Source organism: Megascapheus bottae, chromosome 10 (assembly GCF_031878675.1).
Source record: "Megascapheus bottae isolate mThoBot1 chromosome 10, mThoBot2.hap1, whole genome shotgun sequence".
Taxonomy (NCBI): Eukaryota; Metazoa; Chordata; class Mammalia; order Rodentia; family Geomyidae; genus Megascapheus; species Megascapheus bottae.
In genome coordinates this window covers 12600097-12614421 of record NC_143518.1, presented here as the reverse complement: position 1 = coordinate 12614421, position 14325 = coordinate 12600097, and positions in this window count along the sequence as shown.

The following is a 14325-nucleotide window of genomic DNA, read 5'->3' as shown; positions in this document are numbered from 1 at the left end:
CAGTGGACAGCCGGGCATAAACCAAAAGGGAAGAGAGAGAGAGAGAGAGAGAGAGAGAGAGAGAGAGAGAGAGAGAGAGAGAGAGAGAGAGAGAGAGAGAGAGAGAGAGAGAGAGAGAGAGAGACAGAGAGAGAGAGAGACAGAGAGAGAGAGAGACAGAGAGAGAGAGACAGAGAGAGAGAGACAGAGAGAGAGAGAGAGAGACAGAGAGAGAGACAGAGAGAGACAGAGAGAGACAGAGAGAGACAGAGAGAGAGACAGAGAGACAGAGAGAGACAGAGAGACAGAGAGACAGAGACAGAGAGACAGAGAGAGAGGAATGAACTAGCCAAGTACTGTAGCTCATGCCTCTAATCCTAGCAACTCCAGAGGCTGAGATCTGAGGACCATGGTTCAAAGCCAGCCTGGTCACTAAAATACCGAGACTCTTATTTCCAATTAATCACTAGAAAACGGGAAGTGAGGCTGTGGCTCAAGGATAGGGCAGTAGACTTGAGCTGAAGAACTCACGGAACAGCACCAAGGCTACGACTCAAGCCACATGACAGCCACCCACCCCAAACAAAAAAAAAGAAGAAATAACTACAAAGGGTAAAATAAACAATCCTCTTGTTGCCATTTCTTGGAATTCATTTTGATAAGCATTATTGTGGATTCCTTGGGTCAGACAGAGTCTCATATTAACTTTCTGACTGGCCTTCCCACTTCCAGCTTCAAGCTCCTTTTTCTCTACCTCCAAAATAGCTGTTTTAGGTAGGTTTTGCCACACCTGGACCAACTTATTTACATATATTATTGTTAGATTTAAAGAAATTAAAATACGAAAGAAGGAGTGAATTGGCGCAATGGATACATACATCATCAGAGACCTAGTAAGGGAAGCAGGAGCCGTTTTATCAGCAAATCCTCAGTAAGCATGGCATTCTGGGCAGGAATTTTCTTTTTTTTATTTCCCATGAGGGGACTCCACTAATTTTTAATCAGCCGCACTTCTCATCCCACTTTGTTGACATGAGAATACCTAACATAAAATCTACCTGGGTTTGAACTCAGGATTTTTATTTTTATTTTTCTGGTCGTGAGGCTTGAACTCTGGGCCTGGGCTCTGTCCCTGAGCTTTTCAGCTCAAGACCTCCTCCCTACCCCTTGAGCTAAAGTGCCATTTCCGATTTTCTGATGATTAAATGGAGATAAGAGTCTCATGTACTTTTTAGTGTCCAGGTTGGCCTTGAACCGAGATCCTCAGATCGCAGCCTCCTAATTAGCTAGGATCACAGGTGTGAGCCACCATGCCAGGACAGGATCTCGTATATTTTGATTTGCTTTCTTAGCTGGTAATCATTTCTCCAACCCAGATTTTTACTAGTTAGGTAGAGATGGTCTCTCACAGACTTGTGTGCCTCAGCTGACATGGAACCAAAATCCTCCAAATCTACTCTCCTGAGTAGCCAGGATTATGGGCATAGACTTTTGGCTCTGGCTCTCCTTGAATTTTTAAGGGTGTGATGTACTATTGCTGACTACAGGCATACATATTTCTAATCTTGTTCATTGTTCATTTCCTTACTTGATCCCACTTTAAAACAGAAAATTGTGCTTTCTTGTCAATGCTGAAAAACTAACAGAAAAAATAATAAAAACTGAATATTGTCTCTTTTAAGTAGAGTATATTAGAAAGTTCTATGAAACACAAATGTGTCAGCATGTAATATATATAATACACATATATTTATATTTATATGCATATTCAAAAGTATTGAATTAATAGGGGTAGTTGGACTCAACTTTTAAGTCCTTTGGTTTCTTGGTTTCTATTTTTCATATAGTTTCTATTTTCCCATATATTTGATGTTCCAACTTTTCTTCTTCTCTCTTTTGTATTGTTGTTGTAGTAGTTACTGAGATTTAAACTCTGAGCCTTCCAATAATTAGGCAGTTTCTGTTTCATTTGAGCAAAATTGTCAGACAATTTTTGCATTTTTTTTCAGATTGAGTCTCACACTTTTGCCCAGGACCAGGCTCTGTTTATGATTCTTCCCATGCTTTGTACTTTTTATACAGCTGAAAGTACAAGCAGGTGCCAACTTGCTTGTAAATGAAATACAATCCTTCTGACCTATGTGTCCCATGTAGCTGGGTTTATATATGTATACTGCAACACCTGACCTTTTAATTTATAACTCTAAAATCTTAATTTTCCTATGTTTCAGTAGTTTTGAGTTATAAAATGGCCTGTAGAAATTAGTCTATGGAAATTGCATTGATTACTACATTGTTATGGCTAGAATATCATTCAGATGTAGAATCCCCTTTGAATGCACCAAGGCCTAGCTTTTGATCACCAGCACTGAGAAAACAATCAAGCATTTTCTGTTCAAAAATGTTTCAGTTGGAGGTTTTCAAGATGCTCCAATGCAGTTTTGAGTTTGCTCTAATTTATGAGAAATGTTAACAATAAATATACATAGGCAATATAAGAGAACTTGTGATAAATTTTGTTCTTTAACGACTTCTATATTTGTCATGATATGTGTTTTATTGTATTTTTTATTTATATTCTGATACTTGGGCTTGCAGTCATAGCCTGTGATCTGTACAATGAACCTGAGCTTTTTTCCGTACAGCTGATTTTCTACCACTTCAGTTACAGTTCTACTCTTGCTTTGAGCTGAAAAGAAAATAATCTCATGGACTTCCCTGACTGAGATGGCTTCAAATCTCCATTTTCAAATCTCTTCCTACTGAGTATCTAGGATTACAGATGTGAGCCACCAGTGCTTTGATTTTGTCAAGACATTTAATCTGTCTTTCAAAAACTAAAAACTTCATTCTATAAAATAAAACATATTTTCTCAACATTAAGGAGATCTATTTTATATTTGGATTGTGGGTATATGATTTCTAACTTTCTAAGTGCAATGCTGTTTATTTCTGATGACATTAACAAAAACCACTAAAACCTTCTATAGGATAATATGGAAATCTGACTTTCATAACAGATACTAACCCCTTGTCTAATGAGATGAATTTGTTTCCCTCATTGGTTGGAGATATCTATTGAAAATCATTCTGTAGAAATATTTTTTTTATTGGAGAAGGCAAATGTGTCATTTTTCTTTTGCCTGATCTGTTTCCTAAGAGAGAGGCCCCGTTGCTGAGCAACAGACTCATCTTTAAAGCCTCCAGCTTTCTACCATCCTTACTTATTAGTGGACAGCCAGCCTTGCTGTGGCTTGGATACCAGGAAGGAGCTTTGGCCAGACACTTTTCCGAGACGGTGACAGCCTGGCCATCAATCTACACTTTGGCATCCATAAAATTACACAGCTGCAGAATACCAAATGACTTTCTAATAAAAGTCACCAAATTAGAGAACAAAATGCTGAAGAACTAAAAATAACCAGCCAAAGCAGCAGAACATTTAATGAATCAAAACAGTATTGCTTAGTTCCAAGGCACCAACTTTGAAATTCTCTCGTGAGTTTGGCTGCAAGGCACAGCAAATATCTAATTTACCCATTATGTTTTCATGTATTTATATATTTCTCTCATGTCTAATACTCTGTATATTTGTCCTCTATGTGAGAAGAGATCATTTTGTGCCTCTGTACTGGGCCTTGGGACCAGGGCCTCATGCTTTCATGAGATACACAAGTTTAACCACTCACTTGAGCCATACCACTATTTCAAGGTATATGTTGGTTCATTAAAAATACAAGTCTCTGTGCAGAAAATTTTTATTTTTAGGTAGTCCCATTTGTAGAGTCTCTCTCCAGTCTGTTGTGACCCTGGGACTTTGTTCAGGAATTTTTTTGCCTGTGCCTGAGTTTCAGGGTCTATTCTATTGTGTAGCAGTTTCAAGATTTCCATTCTGACATTGAGGTCTTTGATCCATTTTTAGTTAATGCTTATGCATGGCCACAGGCTAGGATCAATTTTTAGTTTGCTGCATATAGGTGCCCAGTTTTGCCAGCACCAATATTGAATAGGCTGTGTTTGTTCCACTGTATATCTCTGACTCTTTTGTCAAATACAAGTTGACGTTAGGTATGTGGTTTTATTTCTGGATCTTCTATTCTGTTCCATTGACCTTCTGGTCTATTTTTTGTCAATGCCAGCTGTTTTTGTTATTATGGCTCTATAGTAGAATTTGAAGTCTGGTATTGCAATACCACCTGCATTGCTCTTTTTGCCTAGAATTGTTTTGGCTATTCTAGATCTTTTGTTGTTCCATATGAACCTTTGGATTATACCTACTATTTCAGTAAAGAATGTCTTTGGGATTTTGATGAGGATTGCATTGAATTTGTATATCAGTTTTGGCAGTATAACCATTTTTACTATATTGGTTCTTCCTACACATGAGCATGGGATGTCTCTCCATTTCCTGGAATCCTCTTTAATTTCTTTTCTCAGGCTTTTATAGTTTTCATTAAATAATTCCTTTACATCTTTAGTTAAATTAATTCCTAAATATTTTATTAATTGCAAATGGGATTATTTTTTGATTCTACTTCTGTTTGCAATATTGTTGGGATACAGAAAGGCTACTGACATTTGCAGGTTGATTTTGTATACTTCCACTTTACTAAAATGATTTACTAGTTCTAGGAGTTTGGGAGTGGAGTTTATTGGGTCATTCAGGTATAGGATCATGTCATCTGCGAAATAGGGATAGTATAATTTCTTCTTTCCCTATGTGGATCCCTTTGATGACCTTTTCTTGCCTTATTGCTCTGGATAAAAGTTCCAGCACTAAATTGAAGAAAAGTGGAAAGAGTGGGCATCCTTGTCTAGTTCCTGATTTTAAGGTAAATGGTTCTACTCTTTCTCCATTTAGTATGGTACTGACTGTATGATTGTCATATAGGGCTTTATTTTAAGGAATGTACCTCCTATTCCTATCTTTTCTAGTGCTTTCAACATGAATGGATGTTGTAGTTTGTCTAACACCTTCTCAGCATCCAGAGAAATTATCATATGATTTTTATCCTTGGCTCTGTTTATACAATGTATTACATTAATTGATTTGTGAATATTAAAACAGCCTTGCATCTGTGAGATGAAGCCTACTTGATCATACTATATAACTGAACTCTTCAGCTCAAGGCTACTGTCCTACTCTTGAGCCAAGCTCCACTTCCTATTTTTTAGAGGTTAATTGGAGACAAGAGTCTCAAGGTCCTTTTTAGTCCAGGCTTTGAACCTTGATCCTCAGATCTCAGCCACTTGAGTAGCTAGAATTACAGACATGAGCCATCCTGCCTAGCTAAATAGAAAATTTCTGAGTGCATTTGAAACTATTTATCAGCAAGATTTTGTATTTCTAAAATAATAAAACATGAAAAAGATTAAAAAATACTAGTCTCTGGAACTTGTCTACTTGGCTAATTGAAAAAACAACCCTCAAATCTCAGTCTTCTGAGTAACTACTCTAGACATTAGCCATCAACCTCACAGATACTCACCTATAATGCAGGGATAATTTTGATTTTTTCATAAGGACACATATTAAACTTTGTTTAAATGTTATTCATTAATATTAATTGTACTGATCTGCAGTTTAAAATCATTGATTTCTAATGTAATTTTCACATAGCAGCCCAGGAATTAAAACATGTCCTCATGTTTTCCAATAACAAATCATAATCATATGAACAGAATGTCTAAACTGAAAATATTATAGAGCTCTGTGATATGAGATAGATTATTAAATCATATATCTTCAATAAAATTGCTAGCTTGTCCAAATTTTCCAAGAAATATATAAGACTCAGCTAGCCTGCTCTTGCTCTGCTTCAGAACTTAAACATGCCTACCTTTTATAACAATAGATTTAGCCAAGTTCTTTGTCAAAGTAACAAAAAATTTACCATTTTCCCATACTGACCAAGGCACAAGGCTCTCCTTTTTGTCACAGTCAACTATAAAATTAACTTCACTGTGTCTCCATGGAGATGTACACTACAGAGGTGAGGGACATTTATTTATTTTTGAAGTTATTGTGTATTTGTTGTGTCTTGCGAAGTCTAGGTGCTGAGGAGAGAACAGTAAATAAAATAGACATAAACTGCCCTCTGCAAAGGTGAGAACTTCACCCTGAAGTAGAAAACAATAAACAAAGATATTAGCTGAGATGAGTCAGTTCCCACCTTCCCATGAAAATAGGTAAGCCTGCCTTGTAATAATTAGTACAAACTTTGGACTTTCCTAGTAGAGGATTACAAAAGCTCAAAGCTAGGTACATTAGGCCATTTAGGATGAGGCTAAATGAAAGGAACTCCAGGATATGGAAACAAGAACCATATAATGTGGGATTGTTGTTCTTAATGTACTATGCTATTTCTCATCTCTTTTGTTGTTCCTTAATTATTCTCATATTGTTACAGTATAGTACCTTGTTATGTGGTATATTGTATATACGTTTATTTGTTTATTTGAAATAGGATAGGAAAGAGGGGAAAACAAGATGATGGGAGGGAAAGGTGACGAGAATGGGGACAAAAACATGAGAAAGGGTATCAATAGCGAATATAACTATAACCCTTCTATTAATTGCAATTTTAAAAAAAAGAAAAAACGTAGGTAAGCCTGGATAAGGAGACAGAGAAACAGAGATGTTCACCCTCTATCCACAGGAAATTTCCAAGTCATGTGCCTGTCCTTGCTCTTAGAACTGGTGCTGCTGCTTTCCTCAGTTTCCCTCATTTGAACATGCAGTGCATCCCTTTAGGTCCTCCTGTTGTCTGCATGTCTGTCAGTCTCCATCAGAATTCTGGAGCAGAAATTCATTTCCTCTTTCACTGACTAAACAAAGAAGCAGCCACCTGGACTCTTCCATGAGGCATACGAATTTCTAACATACAGATGTATGACTTCAATGGCTTCAAAGGATTCAATCAGCTTCTACATACTTATAGCTTCTAGTTTCCAGTTAAGCTTTGGGGATAGATATTAATGTGTAAGCATTAAACAGATAAAACCTTATCTGGGAACAATTAGTATGACATCACTATTGTCTCATATTGGTTAGACTAATCTCTTTAAAGATTAATCTCTTTTAAGATATTTGAAGTCCTTTTTCATGATATGACCCCCAAGCAAATGAATAAGTCTGCTGCCTAGTTCAAACAAAAAATATGCATAGGGAAGTCTGATGTCAGTGACAGAAGAAAAAAAACTGAACCACACATTTTATTCCACATGCAAAATGTCCCTGACAAGAGCCTACAGTTTCTATTTTGTTTCCTTCCAGGTTTAATTATTTTTTTCTTTTTGAATGTTTAATCCTCTGATCATATTGATAAAAGCAAAAAGCTTACATAAGATGTTAATCTCTCTGTAACATCATGTCTGGAGATTTGTGACTCTCCAAGCTATTAAGAAAGTTGTATTGCCTATGCCACGTGGGAGCAAGGACACATTGCAGACACTGGGGAAGTCAACAACAAATAAATGGGCTTAAGGGAGTGGGAAAGAAGAAAAGAGACAGGAAACAGGGACTCGGAAGGCAATTATAATTCCAGGAATGGTGGTATATTTAAATCTAGGGTGCATTCTTAAGTAAAGAGCAACACTGTGAAACCTCAAATTTCCCCGAGTTAGGCATCTCATGTGTTTTTACAAGTAACAACATCAAAGATCTAAAATAAGCAAAATAATAGAAGGGAAAGGCAAGGGAGCCATTGGGAATGTTTATTAATATGCCATGTCTAATTTAACAACACAAGTGAAGCCCAACTGTACATGAACTGTCCTGACATGACAGTATGATAATCTGACCAGACACAATGAGTATTCTGTATTATTTCTTCCCCTTTTCTGTTGGTTTTTGTTCTGACTTAGCAGTTTCACATTATTTTTCAGGCACCTTACCTGTATCCAAAGCTTTCTTAACTTCAAAGCAAGCTCTACAGATCTCTAAGAAGTGTTTAAGCTCTGAAAAGAATCATGTCCCCAGCTATAATTATTGAATGAATAATAATTATACAAATGGGAAGTTAGTATTAAAGACATGCTCTCTTCTTCCTGGTTTTAGAAGATAAGGAGGAATTTATTAGCTTTTTTCTGAACTCATGAATAAGAATTAACTTCAAAATTATATAGTTTCTAGAATTGTCTTTAAAAACAGAAACAAAAACAAAAAAATGAGATAGAAACAGAGTTTTGAATTTGGTTTTATCTTGTCACCTGAAGGTAATAACTTGGATTATTACCTTATTATATTGTGTTTCTATTTTACTTTAATATCCATTAACATTGTGGGTAGATTTTGGGGTCCACACTAGAAAAAAAGAAAAAAAAGGCAAAACAATATTTAAAATATATACTCACATCAAGGATAAAACTACATGACACTGTCCTATTTTTATCTAGTTTGTTCCATAGCTGAGGTTGTAAATTAATTAAAACTATAAATACTGAAGTTTCAGAACTTATCTCCTCTGTATGCTTCTGTATTTCTTTTGTTTTTTTTGAAAATGTTTGAAGTCAGAACCTCTCCTACCACTTGAACCACAATCTTAGCCACTATAAGCTTTATTTTTCTTTCTTTTTTCCTCTGATATTTTGCTCTTGCCTAAGGAGCATCTCATACTGACAGTCTCCTAATTGCACCTCCCATATAGCAAGAATTAAAATATGAACCAATAATGAACTTATTATTTGAGATAAGGTTTAAAAATATTATTGTGGAAGAAGCATTTTTTACACTAATCTGTCCATTCTAATATCCGTTGTACCTAGGATTACATTTGTAGGCCATCATGTCTGGCTTATTGTTTCTTTTTGATATTTGTAAAATACTGATGTCACATCTCATTTTTCATAATTTCTTTTCAATATAATATGCTAGTGACTTTCAATGAAGTGATTAGAAACTTTAATATGAAACTGTGATTTAAACTCAGAAGTAACTTACCATATTTCATATATTTTCTGCATAGTAGAGTGTCATTTCTTATTGTAATTTCTCAGAATATTGAGGAAAAAAATTCCCTTTAATTATGCATGGAAATACATACTAACTAAGATGATAAAACTGAGTTAAGAAAGTATTTTACATGAAGAATAAAAATTCACAAATTTTTAAGACAACTTACCCTCTTCCTGATCATCTTCATTATCAATAAATGGTAAAAAAAATGCCAGTAAATATTTTTAATCTATGAATTAGTGAATACATATGTTTCTATAAAGCCATATAGAAAAATATAAATATACTGTTAACTATTACTATTATTTCCACTACTAAAATTTAACATCTCTACATATTGTCTGATAATAAATAGGTCAAATAAACATTAATTTATTTCTGTCAGACTAAGATGTTAATCTGGGTAGAATTTTGCTTTCAGGTATAAAAGTTCCCACTATGAACACAAGAGTTAAACCTTTTTCTTGTGGACCCCCATTTATCATCTTAAGAAATATGATATGTTTTAAGGGTTAGTGACTTTTATCATATCAAAGACTAAGAGAGTGAGAAAGGCAAAAGAAAGATGTAACACACATCTTAATATTTCTACTCTCTTTTCAATGAAAAGACTAATGTTTGAAGATTGAATTAATGTTAAGCCATGCAACAAGCGATCAAAGACTAGATCCTATTAATCCTTAGGATGCCAAATCTCATCAATTATTTCTATTTCACATTTCCTTAAACATGACATCACTTAAAAATACTGAAGCTCCTGGGCCGGGAGTTTGGCCTGGTGGTAGAGTGCTTGCCTAGTGTGCATGAAGGCTTGGGTTCAATTTCTTTGTACCACCTACATAGAAAAAAGCAAGAAGTGATGCTGAGGCTCAAGTTGTAGAACTCTAGCCTTGAGAAAGTCCAAGGACAAGGCTCAAGCCCTGAGCTCAAGCCCAGGACTGGCAAAAAAAAAATAATACTGAAACTCTTGCTAAGTAATGTCACATATTTATAAGATTTAGTATATTAGGAGAGCATTGAGTTTTCATCCCTTTAATCCAAGCTGCTCAGAAGGCTGAGAGCTGAGGATCAGAGACCGGGGAAGGAAATTCCTTGGAGCTCTTCTATTCAATTTACTACCACAAAATTCAATGTGGAGCTGTGGCTCAAGTGGTAGAGGACTAGAACAGAGTGAAAAAGCTAAGAGCCCTCAATTCAAGCCCTAAAAACAGAAGGAGAAAAAAGTTATTATTGACTTTGACTAAGAATGAAAAAACATAAAGCAAAAAGTGTGGCCAGGTCTGGAAAAATACAAACCAAGAGTTTCCCTTGCAACATTAAATTTTCAAGTAGAAATTCAAAATGAAGCTTGAAGAGCTCAGGAACAGCCATTTTATTTTTGTTAAGCTAAGGAATCACATCAACAACAAAACTGTAAATAGAAAAACTGAAATGCAATCAGTTAGTGTGGTAAGTTTTAGCCAAGCTCTATGGACACATGACACCTGTGATTAAAGTAGATGCTTCCAGATATCATCAAGTCCATCACTCATTATATAGCATATAACTAACTGAAACAGATTCTGGAAATTGAATATTAAGTTATCAAATATTTTATTTAAGTACTGATTTGACTTAAAATGGTTAGGATATTACTGCGATCTTTCAGGCATTTCATATCCTAATTGTTAAATTTCAATTTTATATTGTAGAAAAATATACCATTTATCAGTGAGGAAAATTTACTCCCAATACTCCAGTACTTTTAAAGGTTGAACACAGACACACACACACAGACACACACACACACACACACACACACACACACACACACTCACATAGGTCAAGGAAATTGAACAGAAATAAATTATCTTTCAATTTGTAAAGCTAGAAAGTTCAATGTTCATAATATTGAACTATTTTCCTAAATCTGCAGGATTTCACCAAGATAATTTTTGACAGATTTAATCTTAATAATATAAGCAGAATTTATTTTATAAAGCAATTAATTTTTTAAAAAAGTATACATTAAGTGAAGTAAGCTAGACCCAAAGAAACATAGGGTCAATGGATTCCCTCATCTGTAATAGTTAGTACACATTGAGGACTCTCCTAACAGAGGATTACAGTAGCTCAAAACCTAGGAACATATGGTCATATAGGATGAGACTAAAAGAAAGGAACTCTAGGATATGGAAACAAGAGCTTTATCTAATGTGATTGCTGTTCTTAATGTACTATGCAATTTCTCTTATATTTTTTGCCATTGATGTTAACCTCATGCTGTTATTGCATCTGACTTTGTTAACTGGTATATTGTATATACATTTATTTGTTTATTTGAAATAGGAAATGGACAGGGGTAAAACAAGATGATTGGGAGAGGATGGAGGGAGGGAAATGAGGACAAAAAGCATGAGAAGGGGTATCAATGTAGGCAAAGTAATGCACCTACTACATGACTAATGTAACTGTAACCCCTCTATACATTATCCTGACAATAAACAAAAGTACAGAGAGATAGAGAAAGTACCCATCTGATTCTAAATCACATTTGAATTCTACGTGTACCATTCACAATAAGAAGAATGATAATTTGTTTTAGCTTTCTTATCCTTTGGAAGATACAAATTTTAACATTTTCAAATTCACTTTATTCCAGATAAGTATATGTTAGCTTCTTGGAAAAGTTCAAATTTTTATGGAGAAAGAAAATTTTATTTGTTCAGGCTTTTATTAAGATTCAGAAAACATGTTACTTTCGAGGCCAAGAACACAGGAATAGAGAGGGGAAGGTTGAGAAAACACAGTTGTTTTCATCAATGTACATTATGTAAAAATTGAACTAGGTAAATTGAGAGTAGAGACAATAGGGTTAAAGTGGGGAAGAACTATGGAAAGGATGATACTGATCAGAAACACAATTATTCAAAATCACTGTGCACATTTAATAAGAAATTTAATATGTATATATATAACATTGTAATATCTATATAAATACTTAAAATTATATATAGATCAGGACAGTTAGATATATAGATAGAGATAAATAATTTTAAATATAGAATCTACTAACTAAAGTTCTGCAATGATCAAAAATGAGAATAAAATGAAATCATTTCATTCAATCTAGGAAGAAAATATTAAGTAAAAGTATAAGTGAATTTTAGGCCATTTAAACTAATAAGAGAATTCATTTTTTTCTTCAAAAACCACCTTAGGAATTTATACACATTAAGTGTATTTCTCCATGATACATGAATAATATCAATATATATGAAATTTAGATGTAAAGATTTTGATACATTTTTATCAGTAGATTGAAGAAAATGATGCCATCTTAATCATATGATAGTATTAACTCATAATCTATAATATTTATTTCATATTCTCATGTAAAGTGAATATTGTACTTATTGGATTTATTTCATTTTATTATTTCTTTAATTGCTTTTTTTATTAGCATTTAGTTGTAGAAGTGCTTACACTCTGAAAGTCAGGTTATAAGGACATTTTTTTCTACATCAATGGGTCACATCATAGCTTTTCTTTTTTTAATTATGAATGTTTTATTTAATAAAACTCATGGGGGTTATTGCTTTTTTCATATATTTTTATTGTAATTAATAGAAGGGTTACATTATATTTGCCATATAGATGGTGCATTAATTCCCATACATTGATACCCTTTCACGTGTCTTGGTCCCCATTTCCCTCCCCCCCACCCCCACCCCTCATCTTGTTTTCCCCCCTTCCCTATCCAATTTCAAATGACCAAATACAAATATATCCGATATATCAGGTAACAAACTGAGATACTGTAACAATATGAAATAACCAAGGGACAGCAAAAGAGATGAGCGATAACATAGTACCTTAAGAACAACAATCATTCATTATATGGCTTATGTTTCTATATCCTAGAGATCCTTTCATTTAGCGTCCTACTATATGGCCTTTTGTATCAAGGTTTTGCTCTATTGCAAATCTCTGCTAGGAGAGCCCAGGGTTTCTACTGATTATGACAAATGAGGGAAACCATTGAGCCTAAGTTCCTTTGAGTCTGGCTTACTTCACTTAATATCAAAGAATTCGGGACTCGAGGACCCCCCCCCCACCTCTCTCTGCAGGCTCCAAGCTGCAAAAAGTGGCGGCGGAGGGCACCCAAGGGCGCCGGGCAGGCCAGCCCAAACGCTGCAGAAATCAGCACAGGACCGGGCCAGCAAGCCCTGGAAGCAGCAGAACCCAGACACAGAACCAGAACAGCAAGCAGTGGAACCCAGACCTGGAACACAGGCGGCGGAGGAGACCCGAGGGGAGTGAAAGACTCCCCACCACTGTGGAGCACCCACAGACGGAACGCAGAGGCGTGAGTAATACAGCGTGTCCCCAAACACATAGGGAAAGCAGAGCGGGTGTCAAGCAATAGAACTTAACTCAGCCCCCTCCACCCCGCCCGAGAAAGACTGGCAGGAGCAGGGGGGCAAGGAATTTAGAATCCTGTCCCTTCCCTCAACAGCCCCCTCCCACAGGCCAATGACTGGAGATTGACAGGAGGGCTACCTAAGACCCAGCACCGCACAAAGGGAGGCAGAGCTGTCCCAACTCCCACCCACCCAATGGGCTCAACTCCCAGCCCTCTGACTGGAGACTGACAGGCGGGCGGACCCTAAGACTCAGCACCCCACCAGGGGAGGCAGAGCTGTCCCAGCTCCCACCTGCCCACCAGGCTCCTCATGCAGGCCACTGGATCTGGAGAGTGGAGGGCGCTGGGACCCTGCCTTACAACAGCAGGTAGGGTGTGTGGGAAAATAGGAGCCAGCATCTGCCCCCGCTCAATTCTTGAGGTGGGCATCCTCCAGCTGGGAATCCTGAGCAAGACAGCACCAAGGGGCTCCCCACAGTCAGACTCTCTGACAAAGCAGTGGAAACACAGCAAGGTTCTGAAGGGCCGACCAGCAGCCAAGCTCACCTTCTGAGAATCAAAAAGGCGCGGCTCCGCCCTTGGAGTCCACGTCCACAGCAGGGTCCAACCCCTGGGAACAGAGCAGTCTCCTGCTAGTCCTGCTGAGAGCCCCTGAAAACGCTCAATCCCCAGACCCTTGGCTGGGGCCGCCCCTGGAAGCAGCACAGGAAAACGTCTGCCCAGCGCGCTCAGGCTGAAGCTCGCAGATCCATCCCATGGCCCACTGTGAGGCCACTGGTTGGGCTAAGAGCTAGTCGTGCAGCAACACATAAGTTTTATTCTAATACTTTCCAAACTTTGTGCTGGCAGAACTGGTTAAGCACCTGCAGAAAACTAAAGTTGGATCCTTCTTTGTCACCCTGCACTAGAATTAACTCCAAATGGATCAAAGACCTGGAGGTAAAAGCTGACACACTGAAAACCTTACAAGAAGGAATAGGAGATA